The sequence below is a fragment of the Theropithecus gelada genome, chromosome 11 (assembly GCF_003255815.1).
Source record: "Theropithecus gelada isolate Dixy chromosome 11, Tgel_1.0, whole genome shotgun sequence".
Lineage (NCBI taxonomy): Eukaryota > Metazoa > Chordata > Mammalia > Primates > Cercopithecidae > Theropithecus > Theropithecus gelada.
In genome coordinates, this window is record NC_037679.1 from 122767624 (window position 1) to 122789532 (window position 21909).

Consider the following 21909-nt stretch of genomic DNA (forward strand, 5'->3'; position numbering starts at 1 on the left):
TCAGTTTGTTTGATACAGGATCCAAACAAGATTTACACATTAAATTTAGTTTGTATGTCTAAGTCGTTTGTATTCTGTAGGTTCCCTCCCAGAACTCACTTTGTTTTTCTAGCAATTTATTTGTTGGGGAAACCAGATTATTTGTTCAAGTGTCTGCATTTTGGATTTTCATAACTGCATTACTATGATGTCATTAAAATGCTCCTTCGTTCTATGTATATTATGTAAACTAGTAGTTATAGCTGAAGCAATTAGATTTCCTCATTTGTTTGTTCATTTGTTTTACAAGAATACTTTCTAGTTGGAGAGTTGAATATTACCATATCTCTTTTTTTTTTTTTTTTTTAAAGTTCAGGGGAAAGCGCGAACGCAGTCCCCCACTACCACAAATTATGCAGTCGAGTTTCCCACATTTGGGGAAATCGCAGGGGTCAGCACATCCGGAGTGCAATGGATAAGCCTCGCCCTGAGAAAACCACCTTCGTGATCATGGTATCTCCCCTGCCAGGTAAGTATGAATATTACCATATCTCAAAACTATGTATTTACTTCTTGACTTACTAACTCTACTTTAGAAATTTACCCTCAGGAAACACCCCCTAAAATACAAAATAACATACATAGCAGAGACATTTCCAATAACAAAATATTTGGAACAACCTAAATGCCCATGTTTAGGAAATTGATGAACTAGACCGTGGTACCTCCACACAATGTACCATAAGCCATATAAAAAAACAAAAACAAAGAGATAAATGAAAATCTCTATGATGTAATATGGAACAATTTTCAATATTTATTAAGTGAAAAAATTCAAGGGGCAAAATGGTAGATAGAGTACACTACAGTTTGTGTAACAAAGTGTCATATATATCTTTATACATTTATATGACTATTTTTACAAGAAAGAAATAAAGGATTGGTAAACTGTATGTTAAAATAGTAACTACCTTTAGAGTGACAACTGGGTGGGAGAGTAGACAAAGGGATGACTTCTCAGATTATACCTTTTGTAAATATAAAGTCTTGACTTCTGAGTCATGTAGATGTTTTAAATTTAAACATGGTACATGTAGACAAAAATAAAATTTAATTAAAATGGTTGATGATAAATAATTTCTCGTTATTACATAAAGCTTTTCCCCATATCCATCCTTTCTCAAAATACAATTTTACAACTAATGTACCTTTCGCTGTGGATCCCCAAAAAGGAACATATCACTTTAACTCCCTGCTTAGAGTTATCTAATAAAATGATACACTTAGGCAACACTGCTTTTGTGATCATAACCGTAATTTAATTGACTTGTTTAGTGCTCAGAATATTGGAAAGTGATGTTTTGATACAAGATGTTGGCTTATATTTTATGAGTTGTTCAAAATTGAATTGACATGGTATGGTAGCATTCCTATAGGTCTTCTTTGAAAGAGAATATTAAAATCATGTAGTTGAGAATATGGACACACAAAATAACTTGATCAAACATGTTGAAATGTTATATTTAAAATAGTGTTTCAAGGGATCTCAAAACAAAGATATTTATAAATGGCGGCATTTATTATAACCTAAATTAGTAAGATGCTCCTTTATAAGCCTAAAATAGAAAATATTCTGGGCAAAATTGGTATTGCTTCTCTCCTCTAGATGCTCGGTCTATTTTGTGGCTGTATTATGAAGTAATCTTTCTACAATTTTGAGAGCTGTTAAAAGTATTCTCAGATAAATTTGGACAGGCAAGCAAAGAGAGTAATTTTTTCTTGGTAGGTGAATGTGGAAAAATAAATGGAAAGCTTAACAGTGATACCACAGAGCGTATCTGCAAGGCCACATCAGAGAGGAGAAATAAGTCTTCCGATGTGGAGAGGGGTATTCAGTGTGCATATTGCTGACTGAGATGTTTTGAAATGTGCTTGAATGGCTTAGATTGTGGAACAAGTATGCTGCTCCAGAGGCGTCAAATTATTTCTCCTCAACTGGAAGAATCAGCACTTTAGTGCCATAATTCCCTAGACTTTGGCAAATGTCTTATCCATCATTGGTGTATATGACCTGCAAATTGAGAGTTTTTTTCAGTGATGTTATGTAAAAGTAGGACGTCTGTTTCCTGATTTTACAAGAGAAGCATGACTGTTTGCCTTTATCTAACATTTAAGTCATCACTGGAGGGGCCCTGAGGTCTTGGAGGATTGGCGAGAAGACAGCAAGTCTTTCACATCTAGGAGTTTTATGGCACCTGAGGTAACAGATAGGTGGCATCACCCATAGTTACTGTTCTCATGATTTTTTTATAGACTCTAATACTACTTATGGCTTCCCTTCAAAGATTTTTTTGGCTTTCATGATATGACACTGTCTTAATTGTTTTCTCATTTCATTTTTCTTCTGTCTTGCTTGATTTTGTTGTATAAAACTTCTTTCTCTTACCCTAGATTTTCTATTTTGTTTTATAAAGTATTTAGCTTTTTTTTTTTTTTTTTTGAGACCGAGTCTTGCTCTTTCACCCAGGCTGGGCTGCAGTGGCACCATCTCGGCTCACTGCAAGCTCCGCCTCCCGGATTCATGCCATTCTCCTGCCTCAGCCTCCCAAGTATCTGGGACTACAGGCGCCCACCACAAAGCCCGGCTAATTTTTTGTATTTTTGGTAGAGACGGGGTTTCTCCGTGTTAGGCAGGATGGTCTCGAAAAAGTATTTAGTTTTTAAAAACACTTTTTCAATTAATATTCTTGGGATTTCAGAGTATACTGTTACATCAAATGCAAATGGTGATAATTTTTATCCCCTTTTCAAAAAGTGCATTTCTCTTTTCTGCCCTATTTTTTTGCCAAGGCCTTATATAACATTATTAATGGAGTTGAAAATTTGAAATTCCATATTTCTGATGCAGTGAGACCTTACATTTCCCAGTGTGCTCCAGAAACTGCCTAGAGGTACAGTGAACTGTAGAATATGACAGAAGTCACTGGAGCCAGTATCACCATGGTCAACTCCTACAAGCAGCCTAGAGGGAGGAGGAAAGTTTGGAGAAATCATCAAAGACACTTATCATCTACAGTTTGGAACCCTTCAGGGAGTTATTCACGACTTTCCCAGGTGAACCAGAGAAATCCCTTTTCTGCTAGGAGAGAGCCTATTGAGGACATCGGTTGGCTGGGCTTCCTCCATACTGATATGTTCAGCAATAGGCAAGTGATAAAGGGCTCCCTCCCCCTGTGTGGATAATTGGATAAACCTCCTATTTTCTCTCTCATGCCCGGTTCCTCCATATTGTCTGAACTCTTCACTCCACATTTCGTTCTTGTGTCTGTGTAAATACTTTGAAATTGATACTTTGCTTCCTGAAGTGCTTATCTGAGATGCTCTTTATAGTTCCTCCTTTGTCCTGTGTCTTGAGAGTTAGCACTTTCTCTTCCCTAGGAAGGAAATGAAAATTGATCTTGTTTAGGAGCATAATCCCAGAGGATTTTTGATTTGTTAATATTCTAGTTAGATTTGAATCTACATTAATTACACATGGTGATCTATATAGTTACTTTTACTATGGTTTAGAGTAACTTAAACAGTATTTGAATTATGCAGTAGTATGATGGTGTTTCAAATAACCAGCTCTCAGGCTGGGGGATGTTGGTGAATTGCCCTAGTTGGTAGTAGATGCCAATTACTGTGGTGTAAATACTTTCATCATGGCCACCTATGTAATGTCACTGTACCTGGAGTTGGGAAAAGACACAATTAGCTCCTATCCAGTGTTCTAAGAAGCTCCAGCACATTGCTGGGATTATCAATTATTTAATGATAAGAAGGTGTGAACCCAGTCACTTTCTTTACCAGAATATATTAGGAGACCTGCTAGTTGTTCCCTACAGCCTTTTCTCTCCCTGGCACACAGATGATTTTGCAGCTTCCTTTGCCTGCTCCCTTAAATGTGGCCCAAGACTAGGTTCTGGCCCAGGAAATGTAGGCAGAATTTACGTAAGTCAATTTTAAGGCTGGCCCATAAATAAGCTTCCTATCTGATTCTTCATGTCCTTTTCTTCCATTGCCTTGCTGCCAAATACAGAGGGTAGCAAAAGTCTACCAGGACCTAGAGAATGGCAGATTTAGTCAACGAGATGAAAGAGCAAGTGGCCCTGAAACACTGCTTGGGGAAGTTAATCACACCTGTTTAGAATTAGCGTAGCTAAGATATATACTTCCATTTACTAACGCACTGAGATTTCTGGGTTTATCTCTTATAAAAAGTAAGTTACTCCGAGTGGTACCATGGCAAAGATTATTAATTTATTTCAGATGTCTTCCTTGGAAATTGGTATGTTCATGTTTCTACTTCATGACTTGATTTTGGTAATTTTGGTTTGCTAGAAAATCATTCATTTCCTTCTGGTTTACAAACTTGTGCCTGTAGAATAGAACATAATATTTGCTTTGAATCCTTCTATTCTCATTTGATTTGTGTTTATGTATCCTTTTGTATACTACTTCAATTACATTATTGTATTTTTTTGTTTTTTTGTTTTAATTGGTTTTCTATAGATTATTATTATTATTATTATTTTTCAGACGGAGTCTCGCTCTGTCGCCCAGGCTGGAGTGCAGTGGCGCGATCTATGCTCACTGCAAGCTCCACCTCTTGGGTTCACGCCATTCTCCTGCCTCAGCTTCCCCAGTAGCTGGGACTACAGGCACCCGCCACCACACCTGGCTAATTTTTTTTGTATTTTTAGTAGAGATGGCCGTGTTAGCCAGATGGTCTCCATCTCCTGACCTTGTGATCCATCTGCCTCAGTGCTGGGATTACAGGTGTGAGCCACCGCGCCTGGCTAGTTTTCTATAGATTTTATACATTTTCATTTTATTAGTTGTCCTCTACTCTTTTCAAAGAAGCTGTTTTAGAAACTTTGTGTGTGCTTCCTACTATTTTTGAGTTTTTAAAAATTAATTTCACCTTTTAACTATATTAAATTTCTCTTACTGCTATCTTACTCTCACTGTAACTTCATATACTATCTCTTACTGAAATTTTATATAATTCTCATCAGAGAATGTGACCTGTAAAATCTCTACTAAAAACATTTCAGCCAAGTATCAGATTTTTATAATTTTTGTGAATGTTCATTGGATGTGGAAAAAGTTTATTCCCAATTTTTAGGATACACACACACACATGCACACACACAGACACACACACACTTCTATTGATCAGATTACATGTTGCCTGCTAGATCTATGAAAAAGTGCTATTAAAATAGCCTGCAAGAATGAATTTTTTAAATCAAGTTATTTTTGAATTTCTAATAATTTTGGTTTTGTTGCACTTGGATTTATTTCTGACAACTCTCCTTCATAAATTTCACCTTTTATCATTACACACCTCTCCTTTTGCTGTCTTTGAAGTGTTTAACCTTAAAGAAACAAGCAGATGGATCTGCTTTCTGTTTGCTTTTGCACGAGGTTGCTTTGCTTATCTTAGTGTTTTCCCAGTTCTTTTATATCACTTAGATTTAAGAATGTTTCTCTTAAACAGTAGAAAGCTATCTTTTGTTTCTTTATTATATTTTGACTATCTCTGTCTTTCAGTAGGGTAATTCATATCACTGAGGTACTTGGTTTATTCCAAATATATTAATTTATTACTATATTTTTAGTTCTTATCTCACTTAGATTTTCTTCCTTTTATTCTTATTTGATTGTTGTTATTAATTTAATTTAATTTTTTCTTCTTTTGTTACCTGTCAGCAGGAAGTAGGTTGCTGTTAAAAGTTACTATTTATTTCTGTTTTCTCATTACTAGTTCAGAAGTTCTATTATTCTTTTCAATTCCACTAATAGTTACCTTCTTATTCCTAAAATTCAAAAATATTCACCTATTTCTCTTGTATTAAATAAGTATCAAATAACAATATCATGACCATAAAAATATGGTATGTAAACTGAAAAAGCGCAAAATCAGGATAATTTTTCTCTACTATCTCTTTTATTATTGCCTTTCCATATTTTCTGTTTCTTTCATTCTTTCTGGAGATTTTACTATTTACATGATTGGCTACTTCTATTGTTCTATTCTTATATATATTTGCTTAGTGACCATCCCATTTTTAGTTTATTGATACTTTTAACATAAAAATAAGGAATTATATTTTGTTATAGGAACTCATTAAGTGTGCATACTATTGTTATTGTTTTTGCTAATATTATCATCCGTCTCAATCAGCAATTCTGTTTCTTTAGAGGTTTCTCTAGTCTAGGTACTCTACTTGCTACTCTTATTTTTGAGTTTTGGGTCCTCTTATGCATGTCAACATTTACTTTTATCTACTCATAATTTGATTAACCTTGGGGTTCACATAAAGCCACTTGGGTCTACTAAACAGTGACAAACAGATCTGATGGAAGATTCAGCAGTCTGTGCTCTGGTGAAATGTCACACTGAGTAGTCAGTGAAAATGCTGAGCTGAGTCGCCAGGGAAAAGCTGTCTGCCTCCATGCTTCTGTGACTCCAGAGTTATGACTCCCAGTTTCAGGGACAGACATAGCTCTCTGGAGGTCTCTGAACACCTTTTGGTACTACTGTTCCACTGGACAGATGGATCAGAGTTAGAAGAAGACTTCTTAACAGAATTATTTTATTTTTATTGGTAGGGGAGGCTAGCTTATTTGTCCTGTTTTCTTTATTTTCTTTTTTTTATATAAACTATGACTTGTTTGCTTTCATCTTTTGGCATGACATGCAAAGTAAAAGTATTAAATTATGTTGGTGGTTGTATTCAGCTTAATGAATCTATATTTCATTCTTCATTTTTCAAATTATCAAGATATCAAGTTTTGCTTCGAGGGAGCATGTTTAATGATCAGGGTGGTCTTTGGAATTAGATTCCTTGCGTTTGAATTTGATGTCCACTACTCATTAGCTGTGTGACTTTGTTAACTTCCACATCTATAAAATGAAAACATAAACTTCATGGGGTTGCTATTTGAATTAAATGAAATAATACAGGTAAGGAACCTAGGACAGTACTAGAACACTGTCTAACACATAGTAAGAATTCAGTATGTATTACCACTATCATCCTTAATCATAGTTTCACCATTATTTATCCTTAACTCATTGTTTTATTTGATGTTCATGATTACCTCCACTCCTTTTTTATAGAAATGTTTTCTACAGGGAATGTTCTTTTAAAAAAATATTAAGTGAGGAACATATTTTAGATTCACAAAACACCTTGGTCATAAATCTAATTCAGTAGAGATCTAGCACCAAGTACTCATGGAAACAACAAAACAAGCACACTTGCATTACAATATATCTACTTATTTCTAGTAGTGTAATTTATCACAACAGTGGATGATAATGGTAATAAGAATACGTATGAGACATTGATATGGTTTGGCTCTGTCCCCACCCAAATCCCATCTTGAATTGTAGTTTCCATAATCCCCACATGTCGTGGGAAGGACCCAGTGAGAGGTAATTGAATCATCGGGGCGGTTACCCCATGCTGCTGTACTTATGATAGTCAGTGAGTTCTAACGAGATCTGATGGTTTTATACGGGGTTTTCCTCTTTTGCTTAGCTCTTCTTGGCTGCTGCCACATGAAGAAGGACATGTTTGCTTCTCCTTCCACCATGATTGTAAGTTTCCTGAGGCTTCCCCAGCCATGCTGAACTGTGAGTCAATTAAACCTCTTTCCTTTATAAATTACCCAGTCTTGGGTATGTCTTTATTAGCACTGTGAGAATGGACTAATACAGGCATTGTGATATGTAACTATTATTGGTGATAGGATTGGATTGGTGATTGGTTAGCAAAGCTAATTGTAATCTGTTGCTGGAATCCCTCAGTAATGTTTAGGTTTCATGGTTATAAACTGTAATGGCTCTCTGCTGTCTTCATTAGTGAGAATTCTGTAGAAAAAATGATTTAAATCTAAATTTTCTATTTAAATTATTCTATTTAAATTATTGTTTTTATAATGTGTTTTTAAATAACCTAGGTTTCTTATAAATATAGTTATGGTAATATATTAGGATGAATTGCATTATGACATTTCTTTTTTTTTTTTTTTTTTAAGATAGAGTCTCACTCTGTTGCCCAGGTTGGAGTGCAGTGGTGCAATCTCAGCTTACTGCAACCTTCGTCTCCTGGGTGCAAGCAATTCTCCTACCTCAGCCTCCCTAAGAGCTGGGGGTGCAGGTGTGCGCCACCATGGCCAGCTAAATTTTTTGTATTTTTAGTAGAGACACGGTTTCATCATGTTGGCCAGGCTGGTCTTGAACTCCTGACCAGAAATTATCTGCCCACTTGGGCCTCCCAAAATGCTGGGATTATAAGCGTGAGCCACCATGCCTGACTCCATTATGACCTTTCTTGATTTCATTTTCTGCTCAACTGAGATGACTATTCAAATAATTTTCTTGCTGGGCATGGTGGCTCACGCCTGTAATCCCAGAACTTTGGGAGGCTGAGGTGAGTGGATCACGAGGTCAGGAAATCGAGACCATCCTGGCTAACACTATGAAACCCGTCTCTACTAAAAATACCAAAAATTAGCTGGGCGTGGTGGTATGTGCCTGTAGTCCCAGCTACTAGGGAGGCTGAGGCAGGAGAATCTCTTGAACTTGTGAGGTAGAGGTTGCAGTGAGCCAAGATCGTGCCACTGCACTCTAGCCTGGGAGACAGAGCGAGACTCCGTCATCAAAAAAAAAAAAAAAAAAAAAAAAAAAAAAAAGCAAATAATTTTCTTGGGAGAAGGTGTTGTAGGTTACTATGTCCCTGAATCTGAAAACATCTTTCTGTAACTTTCCACATTAATAATTTAATCACATAAAAATTGTGTTTTAAACTTTTTTTAATCTGGAAGCTTGTAAGGTATTTCTTCCTTTAAATTAAAATATCTAAAATGTATTTGTGTGTGGGATACCTCTTCTTTCTGCAACCTACTCAATTCTGCATGTAATTTTACATGAAACTCACAAATCTTTATAATCTGCAGATTCAGATATTTGCGTAATCAAGGGCATTTTTCTTACTTGCTATATTTTACTAGTTTCTTTTTCTACTGTTCTGTTCCTGTCTCTTCTGGAATACCCATAATTCTTCAACGGGCTCACCTTTATCTGTCCTTCCTATATAACCACTACGTTATCATTTTTATCTGAGAACTGCAACATCCCTTATAAATTCAACATTTTTCTCTAATGTTTTTATCTCTTTGTTACCTTGACTAAAACCAGGCTATTCCCTGAGGTCAAGTTCTCCCCACAGTCTTCTGACGTAAACAGTGTTTTTCTCTTACGTTCCACACACACCAAGGCCAGAAGGTGAAAGTAGGTGCTCTTCCTGCTTGCCATTACTTTCCAACAATTAATCTCCTTTTCTACTGAAACAAAAACTAAACCCAAAACAAGGGTAAGCAAGACTTCTTTGAAATGCATGCCATCCAGCTGCATTACTTTCCACTCCTGCTGGATGCTATATCTATTGACCCTTACTGGTCTCTCTCCTTTATTGATTGGAAATATTAACTCCAGATTCAGACATTCTAACCACTTCTAAGTGATGAGTCTTTTTTTGCTCTTGCTACTTTCATGATTTTTTCTTCATCTTTCGCTTTTAGCGGTTTGACTCCGATGTGTCTAGGAGTGGATCTCTATATCCTACTTTGAGTTCATTGTACTTTTTATTGCTTTCATTAATGTTCTTCATTGAATTTGGAAAGTTTTTGATCACTATTTCTTGAAATATTTATATGTATTTATTTTTAAAATTTAATTTAATTTTTAATTTTTTAAACAAAAAAATAGAAATGAAGTCTCACCATGTTACCCAGGCTGGTGTCGAACTCTTGGGCTCAAGAGATCCTCCAACCTTGGCCTCCCAAAGTGCTGGGATTACAAGTGTGAGCCACCACACCCAGACTAATTTTACATATTTCTAATGTATATGGTGTTCTCTAGTCCATCAAAAGTTCTCCATTACGCTTATAATAATAATCTCTTTTATATTTTACTATGGCTTATGAAAGCATGGTAAAATTTAACTCCTATCAACTTCATCTTATATTACTGTCTCTTTCACACACGTGCTCCAGTTACATGGCCTTGCAGTTACTCAGAGATGTGTGCCTAACAGCCATTGCAGTTGCTACTATCTGTGCCTTGATTGCTTTTTTTCTCACTACTTACATGGATCTTTTGTCTTATCCTGATCAGAAACGTCATTCTCAAAGGGGCCTTTCCTGACTGTCCTATATATAGTAGCTTCTTCTCTTTCCAAATATTTTCTAGTGTACATCCAATATATTTCCCTAATGTCACTTTAAAAAAATCCACAATCATTTGTCTATTTATTTACTTGTAATAACAATTATAAGTAAATGAGAGAATCTAATGAGAGAAAACTCTCATTAGGTTGTAAACACCATGTGGTGGGAACCAAATCTGTCTTATTTATTCTTGTATCTCCAGTGTCTATTACAGTGTCAGGCATGAAGTAGTTTCTCAGTAAGGAAATATATTATATGAATAAATTAATTCCTTCAATCAGCAACTGTGTTTTGGCAGGTTCTCAAATTTGTATTCCAGTTCACTGATTCAATGCAAATTTTCATTCTTCTGTTGAAATTGAAGATTTTAAAATCTTGTGTTGATTAAAAAAATTCTCTCAGGTGGGTGCTTCTGTGTGTACTGTTATTTCAATGTTCACTAAAATCCTGATCTAGCTTCTTAATGTATATTTTTAGGTCACAAAGAAGATGCCTGGACGACAAAGCGAGACTCCGTCTCAAAAAAAAAAAAAGAAGAAGAAGAAGATGCTCTGTAGTTTTGTTTGTTTGCTTTTCCTACAAAATTATTTTCACACATGTGCTCTTCTAGTTCCTTGTTCCCAAACAAGGGTAGTCTCCCCTGAACCCCTAAAATATTTGGCGATGTATGGAGGTAGTTTTGATTGTCACAACTGGGATGGATGCTGCTGGCATCTAGAGAGTATGGGCCAGGGATACTGTTCAGCATCCTATAACGCACAGGAAAGCTCCCCCAGAACAAATAATTATCTAGTCTAACATAACAAGAGTTTCAAGGTTATGAATTCTTTTCTAGGTAACACAGGACAGAAAGGAATATATGTTAAATGGCAATACAAATTATTATGTGTCAACTAAAATTTTAAAAAGTTTAATAGTGCTATGGATTTTTAGTCAGCAAAATCCAGAAAATGGGAAACTCAACAGGATAAATAAATAGATTGCAAGGAAATAAAAAGATAGGAAGAAAAGGAGAGGGGATGGTAAGTAGGGGGAGGAAAAAAAGGGGGATGGGGGAGAGAAAGAGAGAGAAAAAATATACCTACAGGCTAAAAGAAACTTAATCCATTTATGCTGGAGGTTGCAAACTATTTTTGTGAAAAATCAGACCTTGGAAATGACCTTGAGCAATAGGATATATACAACTCCCACAAGCTCAGCAGCTCAGCGTTCCAACAATGGAACTAGGCATAAATGGGATAAGAGACATATCAATATTCAATGCAACTTTGGATTTTGGCTTGAAGAAATAAATCGTAACAAAACATTTAGAAGGCAATTAAGAAAATTGGAAAATTAAATATTTGATTACATGAAAAATTGTTATTACTTAGGTGTAATAATGGCATTTAATTATGCTTTACAAAAGACCTCATATTTCAGAGAAACATGTTGAAATATTTACAGATTACATGATGCGATATCTAAGATTTGCTTCAAAATAATTCTATGGTGTGGAGAAGGATAATCCAGGGTTTGGAGAAAGTGGGTATGAGGTATAGATAAAACAAGAATTTTTTGTATATAGCTGTTAAATATGATTTACTGATCTTATTTGTATTAAATTTTACTTGTTGTATAGCAATGTTACTACAAACTTAGTGGCATAAAACAATACACACTTATTATCTCACATGTTTTTGTGTTTCAGGAAAACAGATACAACTTAGATGGGTCCCCTGTTCCATGTCTCTCACAAGGCTGGAATCAAAATGTCGGTCAGTGGGTGTGGTGGTTCATTCCTGTAATGAATGGTTCATTTCCCAACACTTTGGGAACCTGAAAGAGGAGGATCACTTGATGCTAGGAATTTAAGATCAGCCTGGGCACCATAGTGAGATTACATCCCTATAAAAAATTTAAAAATTAGTGAGGTGTGGTGGAACATGACTGTAGTCCTAGCTACTCAGGAGGCTGAGGCAGGAGGATTGCTTTAGCCTAGGAGGTGGAGGCTGCAATGAGCTATGATTGCACCACTATACTCTAGCCTGGGTGATAGGGCAAGACCCTGTCTCTAAAAGTTTAAAAAAAAAAACAACGGTCAGCCAAGGCTATGCTCTCATCTGAGACTCTGCTAAGGAAGGGTCTGCTTCCAAACTTACTCTGATTGTTGCCAGAATTCTGTTCCTCGTGGTTGTAAGATTGAGAACAGAGGACTTCAGTTTTGTGCTGGCTGTTAGCGAGTCACCATCCTCAGTTCCTAGTTGCCACCAATAGTTCCTGACATGTCAGGTTCCCAAAGATGGGATATTCTCTTCACAAAGCCACTAAGGTGTGTGTCTGGGGCAGGGCAGGGGTGGTGAAAGAGAGAACACAAGATGAAAGCCCAAATGACTTACCAAATTCTACTGGTAGGAAGGAGGTTGATAAAATTACTCAGGTGCAAACTTGCGCTACCTTTCATGGAAAAAGGATAACCCAGAGGGCAGAAACAAGGGCCCAGAGTAAGGAGCCAAGAGCCACAGAGGAATTATTTCCAGGCCTTGAAACTAAACTAAGAAAGTCTCAGTATTTGCCTGGCTGGTTTCAGAATTGCTATGGAGCAATGACTCCTTTATATCTTCTATTTCACTCCATAGAATGAGAGTATCCATAGCTGCTATCCTATTTCTGTCCAACCATTAATTATTGAGGGTCTGGGAAATAACTGGTCTGTTTAGTTTTATAGCTCCACAGGTCAAGATGAACTCTACCCATTGAGTCTCATCCATATTTGGACTTCATTTAAAATATGAGTTTTTGGATTTTAAGTAGATATGGTAATGAGATGAAATTTTTGAAGACCTTGGGAATGAACCTATTTTGCAGATTCATTATGACAAATGCACAAGTCATTGAGGGCCAGAAGGCATGTGTAGCAGATTGACCCTTAATGTGGTTCCCCATTATTTCTGTCTCCTGATGTTCATGTCTTTGTGATCTCTCTCTTGAGTGTAGATAGAAAATGTAATTTGCATCTAACCAACAGGACGTGGTAAAGGCGAGGAATGTATGTGACAACATGTAAGTGATTATGTGCTTACATTATACAGACTACAAGACAACAAGAAACTCAGTCCTACAATCACTAGGAAATTAATTTTCTCCAAATCCAAGTGAGTATAAAAATGAATCCTTCCCCAGCTGACCCCCACATGACAGCATAGCCCTAGCTTGTCCATTTTTCTTTTCTTTTCTTTTTCTTTCTTTCTTTCTTTTTTTTAATTTTTATTTTTTGAGACAGGGTTTCACTCTGTTGCCCACACTGGAGTGCAGTGGCACTATCTCAGCTCACTGCAGCCACCACCTCCTGGGCCCAAGCAATCCTCCCACCTCAGCCTCCCAAGTAGCTGGGATTACAGGCACACATCACCACACCTGGCTAATTTTTCATATATATATTATATATGTATATATGATATATATGTATATATCATATACGTAGGTATATATATATACATATATATGATGTATGTATATATAATATATATGAATATATAATATATGTGTATATATACATATGTGTATATATATACACACATACATTTATTTTGTACAGACAGGGTTTCACCATGTTTTCCAGGCTGGTCTCAAACTCCTGGACTCAAGTGATCTTCCTGCCTCAGCCTCCCACAGTGCTAGGATTACTGGCATGAGCCACCATGCCCAGCCCCTAGTAGGTACTTTTGATTGTACCTAGTAGGTGCAATCTTGTGAAACACAGCAGAGAGTCTATCTAAGCCATGCCTGGACTCCTGACCCATAGACACTGTGAGATAATAAGTATGTGTTGGTTTAAGCAGTTTAAGATACTATATTTGTAGCAATAGTGTTATATATCGATACATACCTAAGTCACTATTCTTTTCATTTTTATGCATTTTGAAATATTTATAATAAATTGCTATTAAAATATTTTTTCTTTTTTAATTTTAAGGGCTCTATTTTACCTCATATTGTCATTAATAAGCTTCATTTATTTTCTTAATTTTGTTTGCCCATTCTTTGCTAGTAAGAGATCCCTCTAGGCTCATGCTTGCTCTCAGTGGACAGATGCTCTAAACCAATTGTCTGTTTGCCAATATCCATTTTCACCCCAGCTCATCTTCTGACATTAAGATTGGTTTTCAGCCAGATGTGGTGGCTCACACCTGTAATCCCAGAATTTCGAGCTCAGGAGTTCGAGACAAGCCTAGGCAACACAGTGAAATCCTGTCTCTACAAAAAATACAAAAAATTGTCCAGACATGGTGGCAGCTACTTGGAGCCAGAGGTGGGAGGATCACTTGAGCCCAGGAAGTTGAGGGTGAAGTGAGCTCTGTTTGTGCCACTACACTCCAGCCTGGGTGACAAAGCAGGATCCTGTCTCAAAAAATATTTTTTTAAAGATTGGTTTTCACTGTTTTCTCAGTGTGATGCCCAGTAGGCACTGAATCTGCAGATCTTAGGCACAGATTTTCTCTTTTCAGATTGACTGGTTCTATGACTAAACTAAAGCCTCAGATGCAGTTACAATGCTCCTTTGAACTACACAGAACATGAAAAACTTCACCTCCAGCACCTACTGTGCTTTCTCTTCACGCCCACTCTTGCAATATCTAATCTTAGGTGGCAAATTATGCCAGGATATGAACTTTCTCTACTTGTGCACTTTCTTCAATTTCTTTCAGTGGTGTCCAGGAATGTACGGGAGAGCAGAGAAATGGCAATGACTTTGCCTGATACAAAATTCCTAAGCATTTGTCGAATGGGCTCCTATCTTTCTGAGTAGCACACACCCTGCCCCTCTGAATTTCTGAACTGAGGCAAAATTTGTCTTACCTTCTTTAGGGCCTTCTTCCCAGCTCTGAATCAGTGGGTGGAACCTATGTTCTATAATCCAAGAACATGCATGCCATTCCACTCTCATTCAGTGGAAATGCTCCCTGCATTTTGGCCTATGGTTTTTTCATGGTTTTTATTTACAGCACTGTCATCACTTTGACTTTTTATTTAAATTCATGGGTATTTTAATTTAGTGGGAAATTTGGAAAAGCTATATTAGACATAGTGTCTGCCTAAATTATGACTTGCAGACATTGGTCTCTTATTTTGTTTTTAATAAAAGGCTGTGAGATTCGGAAGAGGACACCATCCTTTTGGACACATTCTGTACAGAATATAGGTTTATGTTTACCATTTTTTCCCATCTCCTTTTATTATGAGAAAGATATGAAGGAAATGGCATTTGCTGCATATTGAGTAGCTCGTATATGACAACTATGGCATGAAGCATTTTTACATACAGTTTTGTACTTGATCCTGACAAAAACCCTGTGTATAGGTATTTTCCCATTTAAATGAGGAAACTAAATCTTAGAAAATGTAAGAAACTTTTCATAGACGTGTGTGGTGAAAATGGAATTCAATCTAAATTCTTTTGTCTGGAAGCATCGTAGTCAGGAAAGTCATTTTCCCAGTTCCGTAAACAACCTTGTGTTATTTCTTCTGCTCCCACATGGATCGGTCTTGTCCTCTGTGTAGCAGGGCTTCTGGGCACGGTGGGCATTTGAATTGTGATTTTACAAATGGAGTGGGCTCCATGAAGGTGCTGTACTACATCTCTGGCTGAGAATAGCATCACACAGATGAGCTCCATCCTGGAGAGTCTCCAGTAGTACCGCCTCCATTTGGGCACAGTAAGGCTGTTGGCCAAGTTATCATTCTTGATGTAGATATATTCTGGCAAATTCACATCTCAGAGCATAGCTTGGCTTGGTCAGGTGGAGGCTTCTTCTTAGCCTCCCGTGTCTGGAAGGGCTCTATTACCTGCCTTTGTAGCATGTGGGTTCCTGCCTGCATCTGGCCTTCCACTCTCTCAAACATGATTGTTTCACCTTCTCAGGCTCCAATCGGGAGTCCTTCTGGATGTTCTTGTTCTCTTCTTCAGGAAGTTCTCTCTAAAGGTTCAATTCTAGTTTTCATCTGTTAGGTTTCTTTGGGTCTCAGTCACTTTGCTGACCTGGTAACCACTAAAACCTCTCCCTCCTTTCCCAGCCATGTTTTTCAAAATATTTGCATTGAACCACATTTTAGATATATGTTTTCCATCATTTTTAGAGAAAAACAATTCTTTCATTTTTCTTTTATTCATTTTGAGACAGGGTCTCTCTGTTGCCCAGGCTGAAGTGCAGTGGCAAGATCTCAGCTCACTGCAACCTCAACCTCCTGGGCTCAAGTGATCCGCCCACCTCAGCACAGCTTCCCAGCTAGCTAGGACTACAGGTGCATGCCTCCAAGCCTAGCTAATTTTTGTATTTTTTGCAGAGACGGAATTTCGTCATGTTGTCAAGGCTGGTCTTGAACTCCTGAGCTCAAGCGATCCTCCTCCTTCAGCCTCCCAAAGTGCTGGGATTAGAGGCATGAGCCACCATTTCCTGTCCAAACTATTTCTTAAAATGGAAAAGTCTGTTCATCTAAAGCTTTTTGCAATATTTCTGATTCCCAAGTTATTTGCACTACTTCTATGTCAGCATAAACTTCAAGTGAAGGTTTTACATACATGCATTGACTCTCTTTAATAGATTTTGGGCTTTTGTTTTAATGAGGATTTCAGTCAGCTTTCCCTCCACCTTTTAAGTGCAGGTTAGATCTCCAGTATATATAGTAGTGGTCATCATTTCTTGTTATTTGTTTCATATAAAGTCCTCTAGTTTTCTGTGGGTAAAGCTGCAATACAAATCTCTAAGATTCACAGTGTAATTCGCACATGTAGATCAAAGTTGCAAAAGTCACCCAATTTCTGGATCATTCCTGCCTCAGCTTAGGATGTAAGTCAATATTACAAATTCCGAGGCGAAAATCTCCTAATGGCTTATAGATCTGGCTGAAATACAGCAAAGGGCATTAGGGCATTCAACTCATTAATGCGTGGATTGGTAAACTTTTCTGTAAAGTGCCAGATGTTAAGTTTTAGGCTTGTGGACCATATGGTCTCTATTGCAACCACTCGACTCTGCCACTGTAGCGTGAAAATAGTCTTAGACTACATACATAATGAATCTTAGCTGTGTTAAAGTGAATTAAAATGGAGTCTAGGCCTGAAAAATCCCTGCAGGGACAAACCCAGTGAGGCCTCATAAGTGACCTTACCTTTGCTTGATTTGCAAACAGAAGTGAAATGTAATTTGAGCTATTTTTCTTGTAGTGCCTATATTAAGGAAAAACAGAACTTAAGCTCAATCAATCAGAAGCAGCAAACAAACTTATAATTCTACAGCTAGGGACTTCCTAGTGGGACAGACCAGGTAAGGCAACTTTATAACTGTAATCCAACATTTTCTTTGTGTGATTTCAACATTCATTCTATGAAAACCTGACTCTCAGACTTCTTCAGTGGAGCCCCTAGACCATTTCTGATTTGAAACTGCCCAATTCATAAATCATCATTTCCTCAAATAAACTCTTTAAATTTTTATTGTGCCTCAGTTTATGTTTTAACAGCTGTGTTTCAATAAAATTTTAATTTCTCACAAAAACACGCAGCAGGCCATAATAGACCATGGGTCATGGTTTGCTGATCCCCGCACTCATGCCTGGACAGCTGGAGCACAGATGCTGTCCTAAAGTGCACCTTCAAAAGAATTAAAGGAAGCAGGCAAGGTCAAAGATGTACATGACCTCTATTAAAGCCCAAGGCTCAAAGTATGCTTCATGGAACCAAATATTTTATTTGTATGATTTCAACATTCATTACAATCTACCATGATTGGAAGCTTCCTGAGGCTTCATCAAATGCTTCTAAGCATAGTTTTGTTTCGTTTTCATTTGCAAATTTCATTCCCTGTCTCTTTCTCTCAAAATTAATGGCACTAGATATTGGGATCATGAGGCAAGTGGGACCAATAATAACAGCACCTTTTCCTATCCAAGGTCTGAACCATTTGAGACATAAAAAAAACGTTGGCCTGTAGAAACCAATATTTTGCTTTTCTTACTATGGAAAGCCAGATTGAAGGCCGTGGCTTATAACTGCTGACAAGTAAGTTTCTTCCTATTAAGCACCAAATTTAGGCTTTCTCGTCAACCAAAAACTCATGCTCCCTACAGGCAGTTTGCATTCAAGTAAGAGAAAAAAGACTAGGATTCTGCTTATTTTCCTATTCCTATTTACCATCCAGGTAAGTGATTCCACCTAGCCTGGGCAGGAGTGATGGATGGAGCCCAGAGAATCCAACTGGGGGTTCTCTGGGCTCCATCCAGAGAAGAAGAAGGAAGTATTCTCTTCAAATAACATCAGCTGAAACCATGAGGTCAAAACGATCATTTTATGTCTAGATAAATGAAGCAACTGAAGATACCATAACAGATGGAGGAAGCAAGTGGGAATTTCAGGCTGAATGACATCCACAGACCTATTTAAAATCTCCGTATTATAAAGAGTGATTCTGCTCCATTGCTCCCCAGAGGCTGTGGGAAAGTCAAGAACATTATGTATTTGATGAGATTCCAGGTTTCTTATCTTTAAAGTTATTTATTTTGCAGTAGCCCAACCCTTGAGAGAGAGACTCATGGGTCTGCAATATTATGACTGATAACTCTTTTTTTTTTCTCCCTCTACCAGCACCTATTACACTGATGGTCAAATAAAAATCATCAAAAAATGTTGTTTAAACAAGTGAATAAATGCAACCCTTCTAAGGTCTTGATTTCCTATCTTGTTTTAATAGTTAACAATACGTTCCTCCTAAATGATATCTGTAAGACTACTCTTAAAGGATCCCACTCTTCAGTTCATAGACATTTAGATTCATCTTACTATCTTACTTTTCTTGATTAATTGCTCTTGAGGAAAAAAAAAGACAAAGTAGCATAAGTACCCAATGCATAGCATACAGCCAGAGGTGATGGTATAACTGAAAACTGACAATAATTCTTGTAATAAAGAGGCATGTTGCTAATTTTTATTTGAAAATTGTTGTTGTTGCTTAGGCCTTAACAAGGTCAGGAAAATACAGAAGCTCCTTTAAAAAGGGAAAATGAAACAAAAAAGTAAGTTTCATATTTTCCTTGGTCTCTTGCTTAAGAAGGTTGCTGTAGGAAATGTAAATAGACCACAGGAAGCTTTAGAAACTCAGCTCTTTGATTGAAAAAATGGAAATTCTGTTTTTTATGGAAATAAAGTAATTCAATGAAAATACAAAATACAGTTGGTTATCATTTAAAAAGGGTTCGTTCTTTGGATTATGGTTTCTTTGATATAGTACAACTCTGGCACAGACCATCATTCCAAGTGTATTTCTGAAAGCAAAATAAATGAAAACTGTTTTCTGTCTTCATTAATGTTTTGCTCTGTTCTATTTGTGGAATTTCAAGACGAGCATGCAGTTTTCCTGGATCATTTTCAGGGAGGGAAGGATGAATGGGATGAGGGAGTTGACCCCAAAAGAAAAGAATGAGTCAACATGAAGAAATAATGCTTCTCCCAGGCTTGCATTTGGATCCTCTAATTGTAAAATTGTAAAATTCCAGACTTCTCCTCCTTACATGAAAAGAATCCAAAAGAATGTGGGTAGTGGAGGAGAGAATGTGTTTGTTTACCAACCATAAAGTCCTCATGAACCTAACAGAGTCATAAAATTTTCTTTTTGGATTATTCTTTTTGTCGTTCCCTGACCATCACCACCGCCTCCACTATCACCACCACCACAACACACACACATACACACACACACACACACACACACACACACACTTCCCTTCTTTTCTTCTCCATTCACCTTGAACTTTGTATTATCTCTTGGTGATGTTCAACTTAACTCCTTTTCTTTCTTGATATAAGCTTGAAATAAAAATTATGACATCTTGAAGTTCTTTTTAAAAGGTCCTCATATTTTATAATCAATATTTTTTGATCAATGACTATATGCCAGAGCATGGGGACATCATAGACAATAAGCCAGGCATCCTCTCTGTTCTCATGAGGCTTACTGAGTGTCTGAAGCATCTGAAGCAGGTGGTAGGGATAGGGTTTGGACATTTTGTCCCCTCCAAATCCTATCTTGAAATGTGACCTCCAATGTTGGAGGTGGGGCCTCGTGGAAAGTGTTTGGGTCATGGGGGTGGATCCCTCATGAATGGCTTCACGCCCTTTTAGCAGTAATGAGTGAGTTTTCACTGCTCTGAGTTCTTGAGAAATCTGGTTGTTTAAAAGTCTGGGACACCTCTCTCCATCAGCTCTTGCTTTGGCTCTTGCCATGTGATGAACCTCGTCCCCCTTCACCTTTTGCCATGAGTGGAAGCTTCCTGAGGCCCTCACCAGGAGCAGATGCTGGCACCATGCTTCCTGTATAGCCTGCAGAACTGTGAGCCCAAATAAACCCCTTTTCTTTGTATATTACCTGGTCTCAGATATTCCTTTATAGCAATGCAAACAGATAGTATAGCAGGGATCAGCAAACTGTAATTCATGGGACAAATTTGGCCCATTGCCCAACTTTGGATATATAGTGTTATTCTACACAGGCACACTCATTCATTTACATGTCGTTTATGCTGCTTTTGTGACATCACAGCAGCGATGAGTAGTTGTGACAGAGACTGTTGGGTCTGCAAAGCCTGAAATAATTACCACCTGGTCTTTTACAAAAAGTTTTCCAATTGCTGCTTGGGAAATGACATCAGTTCGTATAATACACTGAGCTAAAGACAGAGAGAACCAGTAAAGAAATTCTGCAGAAGGGCATGTCAGAGCTTACTAGTTGGCCCCAATATCCATTTTGCCCTTCTTAGAAAAGTAGACCTGATTTTCAGCTGGGCTTTTTCACTTGGAATGTAGATTGTATTTCACAGTCTCTTTTGAAGATAGAGGTAGCTTTTAATTAAATTCTGGCTAATGGGATTTTATTAGTCTATTTTCATACTGCTATGAAGAAATACCTGAGACTAGGTGACATATAAAGAAAAAGAGGTTTAATGGACTGACTCACAGTTCCACATGGCTGGGGAGGCCTCACAATGATGGCAGAAAGTGAAGGAGAAAGGTCTTACATGGTGTCAGGCAAGAGAGCATGTGCAGGAAAACTGCTCTTTAAAAATCCATCAGATCTCATGAGACATATTCACTATCATGAGAACAGCAGGAGAAAAATCTGCTCCCATGGTTCAATTACCTCCCAACAAGTCCCGGATCCCTCCCATGACATGTGGGGATTATGGGAGCTACAATTCAAGATGAGATTTGGATGGGCACACAGCCAAACCATATCATTCCACCCCTGGCCTCTCCCAAATCTCATGTTCTCACATTTCAAAACCAATCATGCCTTTCCAGCAGTCCCCCAAATTCTTAACTCATTCCAGCATCAACCCAAAAGTCCAACTCCAAAGTCTCATCTGAGATAAGGCAAGTCCCTTCTGCCTCTGAGCCTGTAACATCAAAAGCAAATTAGTTACTTCCTAACTATAATGGGAGTACAGGAATTCAGTAAATACAGCCGTTCCAAATGGGAGAAATTGGCCAAAACAAAGGAGCAATATGCTCCATACAAGTCCAAAATCCAACAGGGCAGTCGTTAAATCTTAAAGTTCCAAAATGATCTCTTTTGACTCCATGTCTCACATCCAGGTCATGCTGATGCAAGAGGT

General features: G+C 37.5%; 1 non-coding gene across 1 annotated transcript; it reads right to left on the reverse strand.

Annotated features, from left to right (window-relative positions):
• Window positions 1-352: 352 nt before the first annotated feature.
• LOC112635723 lies at window positions 353-516 on the reverse strand. Its single transcript, XR_003122054.1, has one exon. It is a non-coding gene; the product is annotated as a U1 spliceosomal RNA (small nuclear RNA).
• Between the last annotated feature and the right edge of the window lie 21393 nt (window positions 517-21909).